The sequence below is a fragment of the Eriocheir sinensis genome, chromosome 46 (assembly GCF_024679095.1).
Source record: "Eriocheir sinensis breed Jianghai 21 chromosome 46, ASM2467909v1, whole genome shotgun sequence".
Classification (NCBI taxonomy): domain Eukaryota; kingdom Metazoa; phylum Arthropoda; class Malacostraca; order Decapoda; family Varunidae; genus Eriocheir; species Eriocheir sinensis.
The window spans coordinates 13,163,843-13,172,221 of NC_066554.1; positions in this window are offsets into that span (position 1 = coordinate 13,163,843).

Consider the following 8,379-nt stretch of genomic DNA (forward strand, 5'->3'; position numbering starts at 1 on the left):
TATATATATATATATATATATATATATATATATATATATATGGTATCAAAAGAAAGCAAATTAAATGTATTATTCATAAATGGGAAGAAATATAGTTGAATACTAAAAAAAAAAGTAACATGTATAATAAGACGCTTAATATAGACTGATTTATATAGTGAAATGATTATATAAAAATAGTAACTTTTTATATAGATATCTTGAAATGGTTTTAAAACAAGATAGTCAACATATTGAAGTGTTCATATATGATTTTTTATGCAGATATATTAATTTTTGTGGCGTCAGGATGTTTTTTTATCGTTTTCGTCGCGGCGCGTGAAATGAGTCAGATTCGGCGAATGTTCGTCGCGAATTCTGGTCGAGCTCGAGCGAAAACTACTGAAGCTAGGAAGGCGCGCTGGGTGACAAATGAAAGCTCTTTTAGTACAGATTATTGATCAGAAAAAAATGGGAAAGCATTAAATAAATAAATAAAATTATAAGCAAAAAAATAGGACGTGTCCAAATCGCGGCAAAAGGACCGAAAACCAGGCTATTTTGTGACGGCTCAACGACGAACTTGGAATCGAGTTATCAAATAATCCTTCGATTTGGTCAAACTACATTGCCAAGAGGGGCTACATGCCAGATTACAGCCTTCAAGAAGCAATAGCAAGGCCACACTAGACGAAAACGGTAAAGTGTCTGGAGTTCGTCAAAATCGCTCTCGACAGGGTTTACGTTTCGAGCTCTAGCGACGAAACTACTGGGGGTAGGGAATGCTATGCACCATATTGGAAAGCACATTGGCAGGGCTAAATAATTTGTTAAATAATTTTTTTTTTAAATTCTCAAAAAATGAGTGGGTTTCAAGGTTGGGAACTCAAAAATAGTTTTTTTCCGAGTCCATATTGGAAAGCACATTGGCAGGGCTAAATCATTTATTAAATAATTTTTTTTTTAAATTCTCAAAAAATGAGTGGGTTTCAAGGTTGGGAACTCAAAAATAGTTTTTTTTCGAGTCTTTTATTGCGAATTTATTCAATTTTTGACCCTTTCGAGTCGGTTTTCGAGCCCATTCGCTATTTTTTTTTTAATATAGCCCTTTCATTTTGCCGTCGATTGATACCAAAAACTTTTCTGTAGCCCCAGAAATAAGGGAGTTATGGCGATTCGTACCAAAGCGGTTGATTTCCCAAAATTAGCGGCAAGACAAGACTGGGGCAAGTGTCCCTTCCATAGTATAGGGTTCATTGCGTTATAACACGGGGGCGATTTTGCTCCAGGACCCAGACTTTCGGCGAGCAACTTTCGGCGAGTTGCCGAGGGAAGTATATTAGACGGGGATGCTAATTTCGATGGGCAATCTTGGTCTCGACTTTAAGTTGCCGAACTTGCCTATTTCAGTTTTTTTTCGGCTGCATCCAAACAAAACATTACCACCGGGCCTCTAGAGGCCGTGGTCCCATACTCTAACTTGCCCCCTAAAACATCTCAGAAGAAAACATTACCACCAATACTGTGGCGATGCCTCGCCACGCCTTCAAGCAACGGATTCTTGCAGCTTTTACGGTACTTCTCCTGGCTGAAGAAGAGGAGAATGCAAATTGTGAAAAAATCAGGCGAAGTAGGACGATTTGAACTCGAAAATGGTTGGAGAGACGGAGAAGGAACTTTATCCAATGCTTTCTGAAAATCAAGATAAAATATGTCCAGTGATTTGTTTACGTCGTAAACTGAGAAGAGGTCGTAATAAAAGGTCAAAAAGTTTAATAAGCAGGAACTCTTGTTACGGAAGCCATGTTGTATATCGTTAATTAAAGAGTGACTTTCACGGTAACTCACAACTTTGTCTCTAATTATGCTCTCGGGTATTTTACCTGCTACTGAAGTTAAACTAATGGGTCTGTAATTACCCGGTACCTTTTGTCACCTTTTTTAAAAATCGGTGTTACGTTAGCCATTTTCCAATCTGAAGGGACGATGTTATGTAACGAGGATATATTAAATAAGTATGTGAGATAGGAGGGTATTTCGCATTTTGCTTCCTTAAGTGGTATAGAACATATATTGTCTAGTTCTGGACTTATATTTATTTTAAGGCATTGAAGATCATTTAGAACTTCATCAATAGTTGGGCAACGTATGGATGGAATAATCAATAATACTATTGTTGTCGCTAATGGTGGAAGTTGGGGTAAGACTGTCAGCATTGAATACCGAAGAAAAATAATTGTTCAACAAGTTCGCAGTCGTTGGCTTTCAGTTACTAGTTCACTTAACAGTCCCACTTCTGATTTCCTCTTTATTGTGTTTGTAATTGAAAAAAAAAAAGACCGTGTTAATTTTACAGTTGGCGGCAATATTTTTTTCATACCTACGCTTTGCCTGATATATTAGTCTTTTAACTCGTCGCTTGGGAGACGATGTCGAGAGCATTTTTTTTGAATGAGACTCGCGCACTGCTTCGTTTAGAATTTGATTAGAAGAAGACGAGAGAGAGAGAGAGAGAGAGAGAGAGAGAGAGAGAGAGAGAGAGAGAGAGAGAGAGAGAGAGAGAGAGAGAGAGAGAGAGAGAGAGAGAGAGAGAGAGAGAGAGAGAGAGAGAGAGAGAGAGAGAGAGAGAGAGAGAGAGAGAGAGAGAGAGAGAGAATTTGTGATTTGAGAGGTATGAAAGGCTTTCATTTCTTAACGTGTTCTCCTTCGAGATACGTCTCCGAGGAAAACTGATCGAATGTTTCAAAATACTCAATGGTTTTACAAATGTGGATAAACTGAAAATGTTTATGATCGTTGACAAGTCTTGAACAAAAAAATATTGGCACATAATTTAAGAGTAAACCAATGAATTCAGACCACCATTTTTTTTCTTCATCATCGTTGTTGCGCGAGAATGGAACAAGCTCCTGCCTTTAGTGTTTTATATATATATATAGCAGAATGATGGCCCAGCACTAAGGAAATTTGCAGATTTCCTGGACAGCTGCAAGACAGCAATGGAAAGCATACCTCATCTAGTGGTGTTAGATGACTCACAGGAGAATGTCAAATTATTGAAAAAGTTACCTGTCTCACTAGTTGAGAAATGGAACACAGTAGTGTACAAGTATGCTTCTAGAGGTGATGATGATAGTGATGATGAAGGTCTAACAGACATAAGTTCTGAACAATATCCTCCCTTTAAAAGGTTCTGTAAGTTCATACGTAGAGAGGCTACAAAGGCGTGCAACCCAATATCATCGTACAGTGCAGTCATAGATAAGAATCAAAGGAGCACTGCAGTTGTAGCCAAAGGAAGAAATAGTAGTTCAAGTACTGATAAATCTGGAAACAGAAGTTTCAAGACAGAGGCATCAGTGGTAAACCCATCACACACAACAACGGACAACAAGGCTAGATATGATAAAAGGCATGAAGTAAGAAAAACAGGGCCAAGGAGACTGAGCTGCCTTTATTGCAATGAAGAGCATGATGTAGATGTGTGTAAAAAGTTTAACTTGCTTGATAACAATGCAAAGTTTGACTTTGTGCAGAAGCAGTACTTGTGTAGAGGATGCTTGAAGCGTGGTCACAGAAAGATAGATTGCCGTCATAAGAAATGTTGTAGTATGTGTCACCGATACCACCCAACATCTCTTCACAATAATGCTCTTGCACAAAATAGTGCTCCAACTGTCAAGGCAGGAGAGTCAGATAAAGCAACTCAGCCAAAGGCAAATGAAAGCTCAGCAGTTTCAAACAAGATTAACACCAGTCAGTCTATGACTGGAGATATGCACACCATGATTGTGCCAGTGTGGTTACACCACAGAGACAATGAACACAATAAAAAGTTGGTGTATGCATTATTGGATTGTCAGTCTGATGCCTGTTTCATCAAAGAAAGCACCTTGGAAAGAATGGGAGTTAGTGGCTCACCAGTACACCTCAAGCTCTCCACAATAACGGGAGAACAGGTAGTCCCCTGCACAAAAATCAGTGGACTTGTTGTACGAGGATTCAGTGAGCACATGCAAATAGATCTTCCACCTGCATATTCCAAGGAAGATATTCCTGCAAAGGAGGCTCAGATACCATGCCCTGAAACAGCCCAAACCTGGCCACACTTAGCAAGAATCTCTAACAAACTGATGCCTTATGATTCAAATGTAGATGTGGCACTTCTTATTGGAGCTAACTGTATCAGAGCCATTAAGCTCAAAGAGATTATTGTGGGAGAAGATGATCCTTATGGACTAAAAACACACTTAGGATGGGGCATTGTTGGCCAAGCAATTAAAGAAACTAAGAAAGTTTCAGATGATGTAGCGAGAGCATATAGAACTATAGCCCAAGAAGTTGTCATCAGTGAAGAAAGAAAAGTTAGTTTCCTTGTTGTTCCTACTCAGACAAAGGAGTTAATAAACCCAGCACAAGTCAGGAACATGTTTGAGCTTGATTTTAATGATAAAGGAACTGACAACACTCCCTTTTCCTATGATGACAAAGGATTCCTGAAAAGGATGAGAGAGGGAGTGAGTCAGCAGAGAGAAGGGCACTATGAGCTGCCTCTTCCACTTAAGAATAATGACATCAAGCTTCCAAACAACAAGGACATGGCCTTGCATAGGCTCATGAAGTTAAAGGCAAAACTTATGAGAGATAGAAAGTACCACCAAGATTACAAGGAATTCATGAAAGAATTAATTGACAAAGGCTATGCAGAAACTGTGCCAGCCAGGGACTTGCAACGAGCAGATGGTCAGGTGTGGTATATACCTCACCATGGGGTTTACCACCCAAAGAAACCAGGAAAGATAAGAGTGGTATATGATTAGTGCTAACTACAGAGGTCATTCTTTAAATGGTCACCTGTTACAGGGCCCAGACCTAACAAACAATCTGGTTGGGGTTCTATGTAGATTTCGTCAGGAAGTGACAGCCTTTGTATGTGACATAGAAGCAATGTATCACCAAGTCAAGGTGAACCCTGAACAAAGAGATTTGCTGCGCTTTCTGTGGTGGAATAATGGAAATCCAGGTGAGAATATGCTTGAATACAGAATGACGGCCCATTTGTTTGGAGCAACATCATCTCCAAGTGTTGCTAATTTTGCACTTAAGCAAGCTGCAAATGACTATGAGGCTCAGTATGGATATGAAGCAGCAAACTTCATCAGGAAAGATTTTTATGTTGATGATGGACTTAAATCAGTACCAACAGCACAGGATGCCATTGATCTGCTAATGAAAAGCAAGACATCGTGTAAAATGGGAGGTTTTAATCTCCATAAGTTTCTGTCAAACAGTAAGGAAGTGTTAGCAGTAACAGCTCCTGAAGAAATGAATAACACTGTCAAGAGCCTGGACTTAAGTAAAGACATGCTACCTGTAGAAAGAACACTTGGAGTGGAGTGGTGTGTAGAATCTGATTCTTTCCAGTTCAGAATACAAGTCAAAGAAAAGCCACTCACAAAAAGGGGCATATTGTCTACTGTGAGTTCAACATATGATCCATTAGGACTTGTGTCTCCTCTCATCCTCATTGGCAAAGGGATACTCCAGGAGTTATGCCGTGAAGGAGTAAGTTGGGATGAGGAGACACCACAGTATGTGAGGCCACAGTGGCAGCAATGGAGAGATGACCTACACAAATTAGAGCACTTAAAAATACCACGATGTTACAAGCCAGAAGGATTTGGTGAAATTAAAATAGTTGAACTGCATCATTTTTCTGATGCCAGTCAAAAGGGATATGGTCAGTGCTCTTACATAAGACTGATCAACACTGCTGATCAAATACACTGTGCACTTGTAATGGCAAAATCAAGAGCGACACCCCTCCGAGCCATCACTGTGCTGGGATTGGAACTCACAGCAGCAGTAGTGTCGGTGAGAATCAGTGCAGTCTTAAAGAAGGAGTTAGACTATGAAGATATTCAGGAAGTGTTTTGGACAGACAGTATGGTAGTGCTGGGATACATCAACAATGATTCTAAACGATTTCATGTATATGTAGCCAACAGAGTCCAGCAGATAAGAGATCAAACTTCACCAAGTCAGTGGAAGTATGTGGAAACAGAGCACAACCCAGCAGACTATGCCTCAAGAGGGCAGTCTGTAGAAGAGTTAATTAACAACGACAAGTGGTGGAATGGACCACGCTTCTTGTGGCAACACTTTGAGATGAATGATGACCCATCAGAGCATCATGAATTGGAAGATGATGATCCTGAAGTAAAAAGAGTTGCATCATGTGCTACACAGACACATGAGCCGTTTAATGTACTGGAGAGGCTGAACTGTTTCTCTGAGTGGTTCCGTATGAAGAGAGCCATTGCAGTGTGCCTTAGACTTCAAAGGATGTACAAGAAGAATGCAGATGGGACACATAAAGGAAGAAGCCAAGAATACATTCCACTGACAGTACAAGAATTGAAAGAAGCTGAAAAATGAGATAATAAGGCAGGCTCAGGCTCATGCCTTCCATGAGGAAATAAAGATGCTGAAGGGTGCAGGAAACCATGAGTCTTCCCCACAGACAAATAGAAGAGAAACAACAGTAAAGAAAACAAGCAAGTTGTACAAACTTGATCCCTTCATAGATGAAGATGGAATAGTAAGAGTTGGGGGAAGAATAAGGATGTCTACTCACCAAGTTGCAAGACATCCAGCAATCCTGCCTAAGGATTTCCATGTTACTGATCTACTGATTTGCTACTACCACAAAAGGGTACATCATCAGGGTAGGGGCATAACACTAAATGAAATTAGAGCATCTGGGTACTGGATTTTGGGGGGCTCATCTCTGGTGGCTAGACATGTCTCAAAATGTGTAGTCTGCAGAAGAGTTAGAAGTGACACACAAGGTCAAAAGATGGCAGACTTGCCACAAGATAGGCTAGAGCCTTCCCCTCCCTTTACTTATGCTGCAGTTGACTTTTTTGGTCCTTTCTACATCAAAGAGGGACGTAAAGAGCTAAAGAGATATGGGGTTCTTTTCACATGCATGGTATCACGTGCAGTCCATCTAGAGACAGCAAACAGTCTGGACACTACTTCCTTTCTCAGTGCCTACCGCCGCTTTATAGGAAGAAGAGGGCCAGTAAGGCAGTTAAGATCAGATCAAGGAACAAACTTTGTGGGTGCAAAAAACGAGTTGTCCAACTCGTTGAGACAAACGGATGAGGAGAAGCTCAGAACCGAACTACTGAAGGACAGTTGTGATTGGGTTCATTTCAAGATGAATGTACCACATGCTAGCCATATGGGTGGGGTGTGGGAGAGACAAATAAGAACAGTGAGAAGCATATTGTCAGTGCTACTTGATCAACATGGACCTCAGTTAGATGATGAGACACTTAGAACATTCATGACAGAAGGAGAGACAGTTGTAAATGGTAGACCTCTAACTGTGGATAACCTTACCTCTCCTACTAGCTTAGAACCACTGACACCCAACACTCTGTTAACTATGAAGTCAAAGATTGTGATGCCTCCTCCAGGTAAATATGAAAGAATTGACTTGTATTCAAGGAAACGTTGGCGTAGGGTACAGTTCCTTGCAAATGAGTTCTGGTCAAGGTGGAAAAGGGAAGTCTTGCAGTCTCTTCAGCTTAGAAATAAATGGCAGAAACCTCAAAGAAACCTCAAGGTGGATGATATTGTTATTATTAAGGATTCCAACCTAGCTAGAAACCAATGGAAGCTAGGCAGAATAATTGAGTGTCTTCCAAGTGATGATGGTCTTGTGAGAAAGGTGAAAGTGATGATGTCAGACTCATGTCTTGACAATTCAGGGAGAAGAATAAAGGCAATGAACATTGTTGAAAGGCCTGTTCATAGTCTTGTTCTCTTGTTAGAATGTACTACTCAGGAAGACCAGGGCGACCCCACCGAGGAGCCTAAATGATCTGTTTGTACTTAGGAAGTGCAAAGATGATGTTAGCAGTATTTCATGTATCTGTAATACTCATGTTATGATCAATGTATTAAGTAGTTATAAGTTAAATTGTCCTACAATTTAGGGGAGCCATGTAGCTGTGGTATCAATACACCTCATTATACCTCATTGTTATTACGTAAAATATTAATGTGTAAGGAATTTATATGGTGCTAAAAGGATAAACTTGTATGGTGCTATTAGAAGGTAACATAGGTGCCGTTAAGAACGCTTACACGCAGCTGTCGATGTTCGTTTGTTTGGGTTACGCGGGCAGCGAGTCTGTCGCTTATAAGTGGATATGAATTTGTAGACTCAGCGATATGGAGCGGTGATTCAATCCGTGGCACTGGAGGTCAGTATATTTTGCTAATATTTCTATGTTATAACACAATATTAAGGTATGTAATGTTCACATACTATGTATAAGAGTGTTTAGAACAGCTTAAGCTATGAATGCAACAATATATGACTTA